At 39.3% G+C, this 19120-nt stretch overlaps 1 protein-coding gene across 1 annotated transcript in view; it reads right to left on the reverse strand.

Annotated features, from left to right (window-relative positions):
* Window positions 1-19120, reverse strand: part of roraa (RAR-related orphan receptor A, paralog a) — a 559428-nt gene that overhangs the window by 181900 nt on the left and 358408 nt on the right. The window lies entirely within an intron of this gene.

A 19120-nucleotide genomic window follows, 5' to 3' on the forward strand; every position in this document is an offset into this window, starting at 1 on the left:
GATTTGGTGCTCACATTTCTCATTGTTATCAATGGTCAAGATAGTTTTGCTGCTTTTTTTTTCTTTTTCTTTTTGGAACAGCATTTATTTGAAATTGGAACGTCCTAAATATCAGCGATGTAACTTTTGACCAGTTTAATGCAAGTAAAATGGCAGCTGTGGTTGCCAGTATTTTCCCATAAAAACACAAATAAAAAATGTATCTAATTTTTACGGTAACATACTGTATTTCATTCATTTATAGTGGTAAATTAGTGCAATTATAGTGTCATTCATTCATTTTCTTTTTCTTAGTCCCTTTATTAATCTGTGGTCGCCACAGCGGAATGAACCGTCAACTTATCCAGCATATGTTTTACAGCGGATGTCCTTCCAGCTGCAACCCATCTCTGGGAAACATCCATACACACTCATTCACACTCATACTCTATGGACAATTTAGCCTACCAAATTCACCTGTACCGCATGTCTTTGGACTGTGAGGGAAACTGGAGCACCCAGAGGAAACCCACACGAATGCGGGGACAACATGCAAACTCCACACATAAATGCCAACTGACCCAGCTGAGGCTCGAACCAGCGACCTTCTTGCTGTGAGGCGACAGCACTACCTACTGCGCCACCGCATCGCCCACTTTTGATCATCTTAATGTATCTTACACTGTAAAATGAATAAATCCATACAGAACATCAGCTGTGGTTGCCAGTACTTTACTATTTAAAAAACTATTTAAATAAATGTCACATTTTTACGGTAACATACCATCTTTCATTCATTTATAGTGTTAAATTAGTGTAATTATAGTATAATTAGTCTAATTAGTCTATAAATTAGTGTATTTACAGTGTAATTAGTCTAATTTGCTGATTGGTGCTCACATTTCTCATTGGTATCAATGATGAAGATAGTTTTGCTGCTTCTTTTTTGTTTTTAACTGCTTTTGGAACAGCATTTATTTGAAATGGGAACTTTATAAATATTGATGATATCACTTTTGATCAGTTTAATGCATCTTACGCTATACAATGGATAAATCTATACAATACGGCAGCTGTGGTTGCCAGTTTTTTACCATTAAAAATACAGTACAAACCATAAAAAAAGCAATTTTACATTTTTACGGTAACATACCGTCTTTCATTCATGAATAGTGTTAAATCACTGTAATTATAGTGTAAATAGTCTATTAGTCTATAAATCAGTGTATTTACAGTGTAATTAGTCTAATTTGCTGATTTGGTGCTCACATTTCTCATTATTATCAATGATGAAGATAGTTTTGCTGCTTCTTTTTTTGTTTTAACCGCTTTTATTGGAACAACATTTATTTGAAATGGGAACTTCATAAATATCAGTGATGTCACTTTTGATCAGTTTAATGCACTTTTCACTTTACAATGAATAAATCCATAAAAAAACGGCATCTGTGGTTGCCAGTATTTTACCACAAAAAATACAGTGAGAACCATAAAAAAGTTCACATTTTTTACATTATTATAATGTTAAGTTAGTGTAATTATAGTGTAACTAATCTAATTTGTCTATAAATTAGTGTATTTATAGTGTAATTCGTCTAATTTGCTGATTTGGTGCTCATGTTTTGCATTGTTATCAATGGTGCAGGTATTTTGCTGCTTCTTTTTTTTTTAGTAAACCACTTTTATTGGAATTGGAACATTCCAAATATCAGTGATGTCACTTTTGACTAGTTTAATGCACCTTACACTGTACAATTAATAAATCCATTAAAAAAACAAGCAAAAATACAGCCAGTATTGCCAGTATTTTACCATAAACAATACAATACAATACAAACCATAAAAGAAATTTCACATTTTTATATAGTAAACATACCGTATTTCATTCATTTATAGTGTTAATACGCCAATGCGTTAAAGTACTGACATCTACACAACATTATCCTCTTTACACATACAAAAACACAAGTATATGGTGATAAAAAAGTAATATAATGAACCAATGAATGAAGTCACCTTAGGTGTGAGTTTTCACAGACTTCAACAGTGTAAAAATCTTGATGGTTCTGTGGGTCTCGTCTATCAAATCTGATCTATAATTTGTATTCTCTATTGGATTCAGATCAGGTGATTGGGTAGGCCATTCTACAGCTTAATTTTCTTTCTCTGAAAGCATTCGAGAGTTTCCTTAGCTGCGCTTTGGATCATTGTCTTGCTGAAATGTCCACCCTGGTTTCATCTTTATCCTCCTGCTAAATTAGATGTTGGACTGAAGCAGCGAATATATTAATTTACACTGATAAAGGGCAGAGGGTTGCTGAAGAACTACCGAGAGATTTCAGCTGCTGCCTGGGCTTTCACTGCCGAACTACACCTCCCTTTCTTCATGTGTTCAATACTAGTAGTCAGTGTCATTTACACAGCTACAAAACACCATCATGGTAAAAGACATACAATTAAAGTAATGGAATAAACATTATTTATTGACATTAGATGTAACACATATAAAATAACAGTAAAAGAATCACAGTAATGTCAAGAAAACCCTTTAAAAGTGAAGTTTCATGTTGTAGAATACTAAGAAAGTCAATTTACGGTTATTCACCGCATACCACTTACAGTTAATCTGATTACAGATTATTTTGTTACTGTAGTGCAGTCTTTTACCACTAAAATCATAGCCAATTTTTACAGTGTGATGTTAATTTCCTAAACCTTTAAAACAAATATGGATCATATAAGTAATGTAGTCCAGGCACAATTTTTAAAGCTTAGACAAGATGTGTCTTTGGTATATCTGCGCATATGTGTGTGTGTGCGAACACGTCTGCTCGCACGCACCAGACCGTAGAGGAAGCTAATGATGGCGCAAGGACATTTCATCAGCATCATCTTAAACATCAGCAGTCAGCCTCCATCAGTGGCGTTCATATCTGCCGGAGCCAGATGACCTCCGCTTCTGTCCTGCCCCATGAATCAAAGCCCTCATTTCATGCTGACATGCTGCACTTGTCGGGCAGCGGACGACTACGCCAGACAGAAAAGTGATGAGACATGGAGAAAGCCGGCGGAGTGACGGATAACCCGCTTTAGCTCATACAAGGCCGTACCACTTCAGCGAATGGCGAAGCAGGTGCTGCTCAGGTGCCCAGTACGTGCCCGGTCCACTGTCACTTTCAGTGGTCTGGGAAGTTGTAATCCACCTTAGCAGATGGAGCTCTGTATACTAACCACAACAGCAAACAGGCTTTGTCTACGTGACACATGTCACTTGCTGTTGTTTTTCTAGGCTGACATCTCTTCACAACAAGGTCTTTCAGGTTCACGGTGACTCACAAAGGGACAACGCGGCTGGAGAAGAGCTGACGAAGCTGAGGACGGCACAAAGCATGCGGCGAAGAGACAGATTAAGTGACTACAAAGAAACCGAAGGGGTCCTTGCGCAACCCCTACTGTAACAAGTCCACGCCAGACCCCATCCTGGTCAAAAAGGACACAAAAGCAACCGTCATACACATTCAGACGGCTTCAGCCAAAGAAAATGATGGAGGAGCGAATAAAAACACTTCAATTTATGCAAAAACACATTCACTAAAGCCTATTTGCAATTCCGCAAAATGGCCGACTGTAATGCTTTTACTGGAATCCAAAAAAAAAGAGCAGCTGTCATTTCGTGCGGATGGAAGAAAAAGTATCGAGGGAGAGAGAAGAAAGGGATAAAAATCACGCTGTCCTGGTTTACGACAAATAGATGTCTCTATTGATTTCCTTTTTACTGAAGCGGCCCATCCTTCTCTGTTGTGAATATACTGACCTATTTCTGATAAAAAATGGCAGGCTATTATGGATTAAAAGCAAAGTGTCCAAAAAAGAAAATATTCCTTTCCGTGGCCCAAACAAATGGAGAAAAAAAAAAAGATGAAACGTAATCTATTGTTAAAATTGGAGAGTGTCAATTTGAATGTGCTGCCTTATTTTTTTCTCCCCCTACCGAGCGTCTCTTGTTTGAGGATTGTAAAACTTTGAGTTTCTGAAGCATGCTGAGAGTGAAATCGCTTCGTCAGAAAGTGCACTCCCGGGACGCGCCATCCATTCAAAACAGTCTCTCCTGACGAGCTTGTGTTCACTTCATTTACCAAGCACTTAGCCAACTGGCGTGACCAGAAAAAAAAATACACCGTTTCACGCTGTGACCATCACATCTCTTGATAGACGACATATAACAAATCTTTTCCATATGTCAGGTCTTTACAAAACAAGATGTTGAAGGTCAGGCCTTGGTGACTTGTTGCTTGCGTCACTCTTAAAGAACCATGAAACCCCTCTCTTTCTGTTCAAGTCTACCTCCGAATTAAAAAAGAGATGGGCGTGGAGTGATGAGAGCAGAGGGGGGAGTGGGCGTGGCCGGCAGAGCAGGTGAGAGGAGAAAAAAACAACAGTCAGTTGGCTCACAAAATGAGACATAAACCATGAGGAGACCCATGATTTTGTAGTTTACCAAGTTAAAATGAAAAGAAACAAACAGTAAATTAATGTCCTGCTATATTTGTTATTCGTAATTTCATATACACATAACCACAGTTTGTTCTATCATTATAAACACTAAATGAGACTACTCTCCTTCATCAATCCCCGGGTCTGAAAGCAGACACAGTGGACAGCACTGCAGCAGGTCTTTTTCTCTATTTACTCCAACCATTAGCCCTGTTGGTAATCTGGAGGATTTTAAACCGATAGGCGATGTGTCTGAATGGTAACAAACTCAACTGATAAAAGACAAAGCCTGCCATTCTCCAATTCTCGTACAGCTCTCCTGATAAAAATGCTTGCTGCAAACCAACAGCTTTGCTGTATCGGCCCTGACACCATCACAGGGAAAAACATGCAACAAACCCCGCGGATCATGGAAACAAACACATATGACCCATGCCGTGCGCAGTCTCACCCCGTCATCTATTGGGTCTCACAGCACTCCCGGGACGCTCCATCCATTCAAAACAGTCTCTCCTGACGAGCTTGTGTTCACTTCATTTACCAAGCACTTACCAACTGGCGTGAAGAGAAAAAAATACACCGTTTCACGCTGTGACCATCACATTTCTTGATAGACGACATGTGACAAATCTTTTCCATATGTCAGTCTTTACAAAACAAGATGGGTAAGGTCACGCCTTGGTGACTTTTGCTTGTGTCATTTATAAAGGGCCATAAAACCCCCCTCTTTCACTTCAAGTCTACCTTAGAATTTTTTTTTTAAATGTTCTGAGATGGGCGTGGAGTGATGAGAGCAGAGGGGGGAGTGGGCGTGGCCGGCAGAGCAGGGTAGAGGAGAGAGAACAACAGTCAGTTGGCTCACAAAATGAGACACAAACCGTGAGGAGACCCATGCTTGAATTTAAAATATTGCTTCTTACATATAAAGCTTTAAATAATCTAGCTCCTGTTTATCTAACCAATCTTCTGTCTCGCTACAATCCAACTCGCTCTTTAAGATCTCAAAACTCAGGGCTTCTGGTAGTACCTAGAATAGCAAAGTCGAGTAAAGGAGGTCGAGCCTTCTCATTTATAGCTCCTAAACTCTGGAATAGCCTTCCTGATAACGTCCGAGGCTCAGACACACTCTCCCAATTCAAAACTAGATTAAAGACCTATCTGTTCAGTAAAGCATACACTTAGTGCACCACTTAGGGGGCTTCCACACAGGTTATGCATCTTGCTGATATACACTGTGAACATCAGCTACGCTAATTATTTTCTTTATTCTCCATTTTCCACCTGGGGATACTCTTCCCGAGGCCCCCAGACTATGCAGAGTCACTGATTCGATCCAAGACCAACGACGAGATGATCCCAAGGTTTCCATATCCTGGACCTGGCCGAATCCTGAACAACTACTGCGATGGTCATGGAGGAGTGGAGAACATGAGACTGTTTCCTATGATGCTCCAGAGACAGACGAGTCTTCGCTGAGGCCAGCTTCCAGCCTCCGCCACTGAGACTGCAGCTCTGCACAAGACGTTTGGCCAGCGGAGAAATTGAAATGGTCGTGCCCAACTGAGTCTGGTTTCTCTCAAGGTTTTTTTTCTTCACTTCCGCCTTTAGTGAAGTTTTTTTTCCCTCTCCGCTGTCGCCACTGGCTTGCATGGTTCAGGATCTGTAGAGCTGCGCATCGATGGATTGCTCTTCAGTGTTTGGACTCTCAGTAGTGATTATTAAACCACACTGAACTGAGCTCAACTGAACTGAACTTAAACACTACAAACTGAACTACACTGTTCCTATTTACTGTGACCTTTTATGTGAAGCTGCTTTGACACAATCTACATTGTATAAGCGCTATACAAATAAAGGTGAATTGAATTGAATTGAATGCTATTATAGTTTACCAAGTTAAAATGAAAAGAAACAAACAGTAAATGAATGTCCTGCTATATTTGTTATTCGTAATTTCATTTACACATAACCACAGTTTGTTCTATCATTATAAACACTAATTGAGACTTCTCTCCTCCTCAATCCCTGGGTCTGAATGCAGACACAGTGGATTGCAGTGCAGCAGGTCTCTTTCTCTATCTATTGCAACCATTAGCCCTGCCGGTAATCTGGAGGATTTTAAACAGATAGGCAAACAAAGCAGCACAGATATGTGTCTGAATGGTAACAAACTCAACTGATAAAAGACAAAGTCCGCCATTCTCCAATTCTCGTACAGCTCTCCTGATAAAAATGCTTGCTGCAAACCAACAGCTTTGCTGTATCGACCCTGACACCATCACAGGGAAAAACATGCAACAAACCCCGCGGATCATGGAAACAGACACATATGACCCATGCCGTGCGCAGTCTCACCCAGTCATCTATTGGGTCTCACAGCTTGGCAGGTCTGCCTTGCCTTCGGAAAGCAAGTGCTCTCATTAATAATTAAGAAGCAGGGTCTTCTCATAGGATAAGACAATCTCCGCTATGAATAATAATAAGAAACCAGTCATCACTCCACTAGCAGATTCGCACTACGTCACTGATTTTGATCCCGCCCTAGAAATTATTTTAAAACTCTGAAGATGAAATTAGCTGACAAAAGCTCAAGATTATCCAGTTTTCCTCACAATTTAGGCCCAATCCCAATTCTATTTTTGTACCCCTACCCCTTCCCCTTGGCCCTTAGGCTTTTGGCTTCAAAATTTACACCTAAGAAATGGGACAGCACTACAGCACCTGCACACGTCATCATATGTCATCGCGATCTCTTGCTTCATATGAGATCAGATGATGGCGACTGCTGTAGTTATTCCAGCTGCGTTATTTTTTGGTATTTATCTTGAGGAAATCACTGAAGACATATATTGTTTTATTATAATGATCTAATATGGCAATAAGATCGTAGGCTTACTGCACATTTACACAGTGGCCATATTCATCTATGTAAACACACCAAAAACTGCATTAACATTATAGCAGACACTGTAAAAAGCTTATTCCCAGCCACTAGACTTTTCTGACAGGGTATTCGAGTGTCAGAATGTTGTGGGACTGCTGTAAAGGAGATATTATTAGGGATTATAGATAGCGAAATTTAGCGGTTTTTATTTTAGCGTTTTTTTTTTAAGCATGATGGTGAAAGACGAATGCGGTAATGAATATATTAAAACGTGTTTGTTTGTTCTAAAAATTCGTAACAATGACAAAAAATACTAACTTGTGGATCTCCTTACTTCCAGGTTTAACTATCCTGCCGCTGAGGCTGGTGTATTCTGGGAAATTTTTTTACCCCTTCGAGTGTGGTCCTGAAAAATCTTCGTTCGAAGGGCTATCTACCACTTCCCCTTAGCCCTACGCCTTCAAGCTAAAGAGAATTGGGACACCCCTACCCCTTCACGGGAACACGCAAAATGAAGGGTAGGGGTAAGGGGAAGGGCTAAGGAGTAGAATTGGGATTGGACCTAAAGCTGACAGATGTTAACGTTGTCTTAACTGAGGCTCAACACAGAGAAATCTGTTAAAATTTTAAAAAGAAAGTACTCCAGGGTGTCTTGAACCTTTAAATCCTTTCATTTTTTTAAAATCTGGAGCCCATAAGTGTTTTTGACAAAACTGTCATACAAATGTCTCCTCTGAGAGGTTGTACGCGATGTCATTTGTATGGTAAATCAAGACAAGATGATTAAATGCATTGCAACAAATAGACTCCCCCATTCAACTCTCATTTACGTTTTCATCTGTGCAACAGGAATATGTTAAAACCACTGCTGGGACGCATTACTGGATGTGTACGGCATGATTAACATTATTAAATCCCTACAGCGTTAGATTATCCGTTGTCGGGTTTCATCCAAGTTCCAGAAAACGACACTGCTATTGTTAACTCTTGACAAAATCATCCATGAAATGCCATAAGCAAGGAATTTGTGACACTCATATTTGATTATTAAATGTAATGTGTATTTATATAGCGCATTTATCGTGTTCGATACTTCGATACTTCAGAATAATGAAGGGGGGGGGGGGTCTTACCAAACCACCACCAGTGTCCAGCATGCACTTGGATGATGTGACGGCAGCCACAGGCCAACAGCACCAGTGCGCTCACCACACACCAGCTATAGGAGGAGTGGAGAGACAGTGATAGAGCCAATTCTGTAGATGGGGATGATTGGGAGGCTATGATGGGTAAGGGCCGATGGAGAATATTTGGCCAAGGGTTACACCCCTACTCTTTTACGAGACCTCGGTTTGACAACTCATCCGAAAGTTGTTATTTGTTCCTAAAACTTAGTGTTTACATTTGTGAACACAACAAAGGATCTTAAAAGTGAATTAAAAAAATCCTTCATATAAAAAGCAGTCTACATTGATATACAACCCACACTCTAAAAAAAAAAGCTGTTTCAACCCAAATTTGGTTGAGATACTAAGAAACCCAAACATTAGGTTAAATGTTTTAAAAAGAACATTCATTCATTTTTTTTTTCGGCTTAGTCCCTTTATTAATCTGAGGTCGCCACAGCGGAATGAACCGCCAACTTATCCAGCCTTTGTTTTGTGCAGCGGATGCCCTTCCAGCTGCAACCCATCACTGGGAAACACATGCACACTTATTCACACACACTATGGACAATTTAGCCTACCCAATTAACCTGTACCGCATGTCTTTGGACTGTAGGGGAAACCGGAGCAATTCAATTAATTTCAAGTCACTTTTATTTGTATAGCGCTTATACAATGTAGATTGTGTCAAAGCAGCTTCACATAAAAGGTCACAGTAAATAGGAACAGTGTAGTTCAGTTTGTAGTGTTTAAGTTCAGTTCAGTTTAGCTCAGTTCAGTGTGGTTAATAATCATTACTGAGAGTCCAAATACTGAAGAGCAAATCCAACGATGCGCAGCTCTACAGATCCCGAACCATGCAAGCCAGTGGCAACAACGGAGAGGGAAAAAAAACTTCACTAATGGCGAAAGTGAAGAAAAAAAAACCTTGAGAGAAACCAGGCTCAGTTGGGCATGACCATTTTAATTTCTCCGCTGGCCAAACGTCTTGTGCAGAGCTGCAGTCTCAGCAGCGGAGGCTGGAAGCTGGCCTCAGCGAAGACTCGTCTGTCTCTGGAGCGTCACAGGAATCAGTCTCATGTTCTCCACTCTTCCATGACCACCACAGTAGCAGCTCAGGATATGGCCTGGTGCAGGATATGGAAACCTTGGGATCATCTCGTCGTTGGTCTTGGATCGAATCAGTGACTCTGCATCCTCCGGAGCACCCGGAGGAAACCCACGCGAACGCAGGGAGAACATGCAGACTCCACACAGAAAATGTTATAATTATTTGAATGCAATTTTTAACCCGATAGTTTCTATTAGTCAATTTTTTTAGCAGACGCCTAATTTTTTAGGTTTTCCTACATGGGTTGTTGACACGACATTGCATTTTCACTAAAATTAATACTACTAGTATGAATATCAGTGTCAAACAATAAAATAATAACAATAAGTTGTTAATAAGTCTTAATTTTTGATACATCACAACGTAAGACGTATTTAAGGTACAGTACTGTAAAATTGATTTTTAAAAGAAACGCTGAAAGAATTAAGTTAGTAACCCCTCATATGAACTGAACTCGTACAAAAAATGATTTTAAAAAGAAGACGTGGCACCCAACCCCGCCCCTAAACCAACCATCATTGGGGGATGAGCAAATCGTACTAAACTGTACGAATAAGATCGTACAAATTTATATGAATCAGCCACTAAATAAAAAGTTACAAATTGCCGTGAGATTGTGTTGCATTGAACATAAAACAATTAAGTTGCCCCCCCCCAAAAAAAATATGAAGAATTGTGTTGGTTCAACTAATAAATAAGTAGTTTCAACAAGCAGCAACTGCAATTAATTGAGTGTATGTAAATATATATATAATTTTACAAAAACACATGTCCTTAAATTAGCAATAAAAAAGCTATTAAATAGTGACGCTTCACAGTATCTGCACTTACATCTACTTACAGTACAACAACTAAATTTGGCATCAGCTAGTCAATTTTACAACTCGAGGGTCACAGGATCATGCATCATTCAATGAGCCATTAATATTCTGGCGAGGCCGAGCCGTAATGTCTTAATCGTTTGATTGAGATTAGCATGGCTGCCTCTTTGTGACTCTCTCGGCGCTGGACGGGGAGGTAAACAAATGAACTGGCAAGGGTGAAGCCATGCTTCTCAATAAACACTGACACCGCCTGTCCTGGCTATGGAGACAGATAAGCCTTCTCTACAGCGCTCCCATTCTCCCTCCCTTTTTTTTCCAGACTCCATTTCAGTCAATCCGTCTTTCCATCACTTTCCTTCTTTCTTTCTCAGCCTCTCTTTTCCCTCGCTCTTTCGTTTTCGCATTGGATCAATGTCTTGGCGTCCCCGTGGTCACGAATAACCTGAGCGGGATTCAGACGGGCTCCGCTACAGCTGTCGCTCTCTCTCTGTGCCGCCCTAAACAAGCAAATACTTCATTTGCTCAATACCTGTCATCCATGACTAACAGCATCATGGCAGAACAATGCGTTAGGAGAGAATAATTCTCGATAGAATAACAAACCGTGGTGTAACGCCGAGCCCATTTATCTTCTGCGCTTCATACCCGGAGCTTCTGACAAGTTGGGAATATCACATAAATCTAGGCAGATTTCAAGTAGATTGCGTGTTTATTATTCGGCGTTTGCCCGGAAAATAAGACATGTAAAATAATCAGATTGAGAAGACCCCATGCGTGAATTTGCAGGCTTTTAACCCATGTGTTGTACTTTTGAGGCTGTATTCTAATTAGCATTGGCACTAAATACACTTTACTGAACATGTACACATAGACATCAACTATTTTCAACCCAGGCTCATTCTGATTATGTACCCCATATACATTTCTGGAGAGCGCTAAATACGTCCTAGGAGGTACAATTTTTTGCAGTTTCTGTTTTCGCGAATCCACCAGAGGCTGCTGTGTACGCTTTTTGAGATCTCAAATTTTTCTTGCAAGTGCCATTCGCACTGCTCTTCTCGCGTAAATCCACTAGAGGCCGCTGTCGACTGACTGACCGTTCGACTTAGCCACTCTCCTCCTTTTCTAAACCCAACCGATAGTGTTATAAAAAGCACTGAATGACCCAACACAATCTCACGGCAATTCGTAACTTTTTGATTTAGTGGCTAATTCGTACGAATTGGTACGATCTAATTCGTACAATTAAGTACGATTTGCTCATCCCCCAATGACGGTTGGGTTTAGGGGTGGGGTTAGGTGCCACGCCTCCTTTTTAAAAATCGTACAATTTCGTACGACTGAACTCATACGAATTCGTACAAATTAGTCACTAAACTGTCAAAACGTAAAATACTTACGTTTTCTCATGAGATCAGGCTGATTGACCCGTCACCCACTTCTCTAAACCCAGCCGACGTTGTTTTCAAAAGCAATCCAGAAAAAGAAAAGCCGCCTGATTTTTACCACGTTTCAGATTTCACTACATTCTCACCCTGTTATTTACTTGTTTATTTTATGTATTGGCTTTTTGTTTTGTTGTACCTGCACCATTCTTCACCAGATTCGAACCTTATCATCATGGTCAATTCCACTCTGCGTCTCAAGTCCGCCAACATATATGGGTAGCTACTGGACAAACTGATAACAGCGGGAAAGTCGCTAATACAGAGGTAAGCGGTCAGCTGGTAAGCATGAAAAGGAACCCACAGCATTCATTTTAAAGATGAAATGCAGCCATGCGTTCCTCTGGCTACATAATTCGCAATCTCCAGAAATGAATTTAGGCCTACGTTTTCAGAATGAGCCCATGTTGACTATATCATGTATAACTGCAGGTTAACTATGCTTACATATTATAACTTTAACAGCTAAAAGCTATTAGCTACTTGTTAATTAGTCATTAGTAGCTAATAAAGTTATGATAACTAATAACAGTAACTTTTCAGAATAATGTGCACCTTTTTTAAAGCTGCTTTGAAATTATAATTATTGTGAAAAGCGCTATATCAATAAACCTGAATTGGAAATTGAATTGAATTGGGTCAATCCTGCTGAGTCTTAAGCTACGGTCACACTGGAGTTTGTGTGTGCGAAATTCTGTCGTACGGCGCTGCGAAATGGGGCGGGATTAAATAAGATTATTCGACATTAAAAAAAGCGAGCGATAGATCCATGTTTTAAATTTTTGTCCAGAGAGGTCCTGTTTTGATCCTCGATTGGTCTCACGCTGTCAAGTGATGCGATTTCGCAGGTCAGAGTTCACCAAGCTTGAACTTTGCACCGCAGCAACATGCGAAACTTGACGCATGACCCCGCGTTTCCGGTCTGACGCATTCGCGTGCGTATGAATGGAAGTCTATGGGAGGAAAAGCCCAGTGTGACCGCAGCTTCAGTCTTTAACTTATAGCAGACATTTGTTAATGTTTTCATATTATGTATATTATGTGACACATGATGTGGGTTTGACTGTATTCCGAACAAATCCAGTGTCAAGTCATCCAAATTTAAGTTCATAATTGTCGTTCAACTCTAAAATATGCTATCTATAGTGTGAATATAGTTTAAAAAGTTGTTAAAAATTCATTGTTAGCACATATGTGTGTTTAATATAAATCCATTCTTTCTCATCTGATAAAATGCAGATAAAATGTTGATTCATGTTGTCCCAAAACGTTAACATAAGTTAACATAAGTTAACGTGTTTTTACAAATTTACAATCATAAAACAATAAGTAAAATGGCATCCAGGTACTCCACACCTATTTTTTTAAACGGAACACGGCTCACATACTGTTTTTTTCACACTATCTTTGGATCCCCTAACTGCGCCTCTGTTGTGTTTTCAAAATATTGCTCTGTTTATTTGAATATTTCTGCCAACTCAGCATAGCAACAACTCAGCCAATCAGCACAGGCCTATTTGTTTGTTCAACCAATGGCAGACTGTTTAGAAACCTGTTTGAAAACAATGAAGTGGTGTAAACAGAAATGAAGCTGCCAAAAATTAGATCATTTATCTGTGGCTGAATTAGCACAAACTATATTTAATAACTGCAACGCACTAATCGTTTTGCAGATCTCTTTTTGGGTGAGATGTTTAGTGGCTTGACGAGACAGACGGTTTCTATGGCCAGGGATCAGCTCTGTGATATAAAGGCTAGGAAACACCCACAGACATATAGATACAATCATACATACGCAAATAAAAGATTAAAGCCAAGTCTACTGCTGTAATCACCAACAGCATCTTGTTGTACTTCTAGACAGGCTACAACACCTCCGACTCGTCTCACTACAGCAGAGAATGGACAATCCAGGACAGTGTTTTAAACACCACTCAGACATAATTATATTGATGTGGGAATATTTAGCAATGGCAAGTCCGTAGCAATGACAAGTAACAATGTTAAAGAGTTGGAGAACTACAGATACCTTAAATTATGGATCTTGTTAATGGAACAGTCCATTTTTTTTAATAAGCTAATATGAGATTAAATAGTTGATTCTAGCTTTTTGATGGCCATTTTCATTTTACGAATCACCACAATACAATATACAGCAAAATATCACGGCAATTCGTAACCTTTTGTTTCAGCGGCTAATTCGCATTAGTTCGTACAATCTCAGTCGTACAATTTAGTACGATTTGCTTATCCTCCAATGACAGTTGGGTTAAGGGGCGGGGTTTGGTGCCATGCCTCCTTTTTAAAATTGTACATTTTCGTACGACTGAACTCGTACGAATTAGCCACTAAACTGACAAAACGTAAAATAGTTACGTTTCCTCATGAGATCAGGTTGCAATATCTGACAATCTGCAGCCTGGCGCCAATTTTTTTTCGTCTGAAAAGCTTGAACAATTGAATAAAAAAAGTTAAATACACTTTGGCTCTGAAAGTCTTATAGATGTTTAAAAAAAGCCAATATTTTCTTTCTGTCATTTATTTCAATTCCACAGAACACCCTGTTCTTAACAGGAGACGTTTAAGTACTTAATTCCTGTCTGGTGTTGTGTTTTTCCTCTCAGAGAGCTATTAAACGCCACTGTTTATCTAAGGAAAGGAGTCTGTTGCCAGAACGAACCACATGGCCTTGCAGTAGCACTATATAAAAAGGCCGGCTATAAAACTGTCAAGTTCAAACATAAAGGAAAACCATACACGAAACTGAGCTGTAAAACAGAGCCTGTGGGGAGTTTCACAGTCAGTGTTTATGCCACATACTCAAATGACTCAAGAGCAGCTTGAGAGCGTCTGCTTCAGCCAAACAAAGAGCAACACTTTCGGAAATGTGTCGTTTTTTTAAACTATTGCTTTTCACACGTTTTGCCCTTTGTGGATAAGAAACTATGAAATAACTTGATATAGTTCGAAACAGACTATCAATATTTCGTAGAAGCAGAAATTGAAGGTATACCCAGCAGACACACAATGTTATAAGTCATTAGGTTAGATTTAGGTCATCAGCATCTAAGGACAATGTTATTTTGATAACGTTCAATAACAATGTGAAATGACGTTGATGTTTTGTTGATTTTAGTTTGTGTTGGAAAGTGACCAAAATCCAACGTCGAGCCAGCATCTTAATACAACGTCATACTGACAATAGATACTGACATTTATTCGTCAGGTATGGCAATGAAAATCCAACGTCTGATAGACATCATATTGGTAACGTCCACACAACGTCAAGCTGTAACATCATTAGATGTTTATATTTTGCTGTGTTAAAAAGTAATCAAAATGCAACGTCTGTCTGATGTTTTGCATTGATATCAGCCTGACATTGGGCTCTGACGTCCACCCAATTTTCATTTCCAAACAAAATGCAAAGTCCCACGACGTTGGGGTACACTGTCAATCTGACGTCAATCTGACGTCAATTTTCACCCAAAAATTAAAATTCTGTCCTAATTTACTCACAGTTCCATACCATTTTCCGACTCAATGTATTTATTTATTTACCCCAACTTGTACGGAACAAGTAAATGATGACATAATTCAAATTTTTGGGTGAAATATCCCTTTAATGGGGTGAAACTTGAATAGGCCCAGGCTACTATAATAAAGAAAATCCGCTCTAAATGTAAAATGAAATAAATTGCTAATTACTCTTGACACATGAAAGTGTAAAGCCTGCAGCCCACAACAAAGGTGGACAGTTATTGTGTATCATTTTTAACAAACCGTTACCGACAAATTTTATGTCCTTTTGCTCACATGGATAATTGAATATTAATCAGATGATGTCATTACGCTTCTGTGCTGTCAGCCAATCACTGCATTGCTGGCCATGATTTCCAAGATCGATAGATCTGTCCTTCAGAACACACGCAGTGATCTCAGATCGGTTCATCCAGACACTTTAATCTGATTCGCAAACTTGTTTGAACAACCAAATTAGCCAGAGATCAGTTATCAAGATTAAAAGATCAAGGATCTGCCAAATCATCTTAGATCATTTAAGCGATGTACGAACAATGGATCTCTGAACGTTGATTTCTCACTTTTAACAAATGACTGCTTGTTTATGCGGGATATGTTTATATTCAATTCCATTCGTCTTTATTTCTGTAGCACGTTTACAATGTAGATTGTGTCGACGCAGCTTAACATAGAAGTTCTAGTAAATTGTCAGTCCAGTTTTTCATGTGTCAGTCCAGTTTTCAGAGTTGAAGTTCAGTTTAGTTCAGTTCAGTTCAGTGTAGTTTAAATTTCAATGCTGAAAGTCAAAAAACTGAAGAGCAAATCCATCGATGCGCAGCTCCACAAGTCAAAAAATACAATCAAAGTATATGACAACAATCCATTAAGAAAACAAAGATGTTTTTCATTGCGGACTTTTTGTCAACAGTGTTGTTGAATCAATTGCAGTTCACATGGTTACGAAGAAAACCCCCCACAATATATTATGCATGCCAGACCAGTAGGTGGCGATCTTACTTTCGTAAAGAAACAAAAATTCATTAAGAAACTTTGTAAGTGTTACAAATTTGGTCCATCAATACTAAAATTATTTGGCCATGAAACTAGATATGAATGTTTATTTCTGACTTTGAACAAATGACTGCTTGTTTATTTGGGATATGTTTATATTCAATTCATCTTTAATTCTATGGAGCTTTTACAATGTAGATTGTGTCAAAACAGCTTAACATAGAAGTTCTAGTAGATTGAAACTGCGTCAGTCCAGTAGTCAGAGTTGAAGTTCAGTTTAGTTCAGTTTAGTGTAGTTTAAACCTCAATGCTAAAAGTTCAAACACAACACTGCAGAGCAAATCTATCAACACACAGATCCACAAGTCCAAAAATACAAAGTATATGACAACAATCCATTAAACACAAAAATTTTTTTTTCGTTTCAGACTTTTTGTCAATAGTATTGTTGACTCGATCGCAGTTCACATGATTATGAAGAAAAACACTCACAATGTATGCATGCCAGACCAGTAGGTGGCGATCTCACTTTTGTAACTTCATAAAGAAACTTCAACTTTGGTCTATCGCTACCAATTATTCTATGGGCGTAAAATAGGCCTGACTATTCATTTCTGACTTTGAACGTTCATTTCTACTTTGGCTTTGTCTCTGTGGCATTTCAGAATGACGTTCTGCTGTTCGGAAAGACGGCTTGTGGCTCGTAAAGAGGAGAACTGAAGTATCTGTTCTCTTCCAGAAAGTGCTCGGGCTTATTAAGCACTGAACGCGCAGCCAGGGGAGGCCAAGAGGGAGCGGAGAAAGTGCCTGCTAGCCAACAGCTGCCCTGTAATTTATATTGATGAAGGGACCGGTGGGCCGCGCGCACGGTTTTGATCATTCAGGCAAGAGTGGAGAGATGAGCCTGATGACTCTGTGTGATGTGTGTGTGTGTGTGTGTGTGGGTAGGTGAGAGTTCGCAAAGAGTGTGTGTGTGGTTAAGATTGTTGGAGATGGGAAGGGTTGCCAAGTCCACAGGAATTCGGGTGCTGGTGCTGCAGGTTGTATTTTTGCTTCGTTTTTTTGTTTGATAATCCAATTTTGATTTTCTTAACGTTACGAAGTTGTTCACAGTCACGACAGGTAAGGATTGAACTATTTTTACAGAAATACTCATGTAATAGTAAAGTGTAGATCAAATTTCAAAGTTATTTAGAATCAGAAATGTACTATTTATTAAAGAAATGCTAAGGTCGTGCCCAAATAGTAAAGTTTAGATTGTAACCGTGAATTTAATATTAGTATTTAAGTCACATGATGCCAAACTTCAGCCTTAATCTACAAAATGTATTAATTCTGAAAGTGAAAATGATAAAGACATTTTCATTATCAACACTCTGGGCTGGTATTATTGGCCATTTAGCCAGTTTTAATTGTTCATTAGGTTGACTTTCTCTTACAAACCTGGCAACCCTGGATTGGGGAAAATGTGTGTAAATACTGTATAATATTTGGGGGTGATAGCCTTGGGCATGTGTGTGTGTGCATATGAGCATGTGTATGAGCACGTTCCAGTTCAGTTGCTTTCATGAATGCATTATGAGTGCATATGCGGCCTAGTCGATTGTAAAACGCACATTTGCACAACCCCCACCCAACCCTCACTACCCTGTACATCAGCCAATCTCAGCTGCTCCCTTCATTAAAGTCAACATGCACATCATTTCGTTTCTTTAATGTGGGGTATTTCCGAGCGCAAAAGGAAATTCGATGTGAAGTTTTGTATTACATGCTAAAAGGCTAATTTAACAAGTTTGGATATAGCATAATGTTTTCAATGTGGTTGCTATTATAGCCCCTACGGTTTTGCTCACACAACTCTGAGTGAGATTCAAAGACTACAGCTTCTAGTCGCAAGTGCACCGCGAGAGCAGGTTAGTGAGGTTTACCAGCCTGATCTCACAAGAAAACGTGAGTACGTAAGAGTAAGAGTTCAGTCATACAAAAAAAGGAGTTTAAAAAGGAGGAGTGGCACCCAACCCCACCCATAAACTCAACCATCATGGGTGATAAGCAAATAGTACTAAACTGTACAAATTAGATGGTACGAATTCATACGAGTTTGCCACTAAATCAAAAAGTTACGAATTGCCGTGAGACTGTGTTGGGTTTACTTGCTCTACCTGGTATATATTACTCTGCTCCCTGTTAAACCTTAAGGCTCATGCACACCAGGATGATCAGTGATTTCAGACGTTTTTCGGCATTTATACCAAATCGATTTTCACTGTCGATGTGCAGATTGAACGTGCAAAATCACTCCCTGACCTTAAATAGCACTTAAAAGTCAAGTAAAAAAGTTAAATGAAACTCGAATCCTAGTTGATCTGCAATTACTCTTTCTGCTAACATTTTTGTAGCCACTGTTGCGTTCATCATACTGTGGACATCCTTGTGTCCAGAACCCAATAAAAAAACAGCTCTCCATTCATCTTGCCTTGTTGGACCTTCTTCTTCATTACGAATGTGTGCTAGGCTAGACTGTTTTTGTGGTTGAGCAGCACCAAATCTTGTTTCCTGTACTGTACCTTCCGCAGCTCCAAGCATGTGAATTAAAGTGCCAAAATCACTTGTAGGACCTGTTTTTGGCATGATGGGTCAAATCAAAAGCATGAGCAAAAAAACTTGAACAAAAATCAGTCTGA

The sequence above is a fragment of the Danio aesculapii genome, chromosome 25 (genome assembly GCF_903798145.1).
Source record: "Danio aesculapii chromosome 25, fDanAes4.1, whole genome shotgun sequence".
In the NCBI taxonomy this organism is placed as follows: Eukaryota; Metazoa; Chordata; class Actinopteri; order Cypriniformes; family Danionidae; genus Danio; species Danio aesculapii.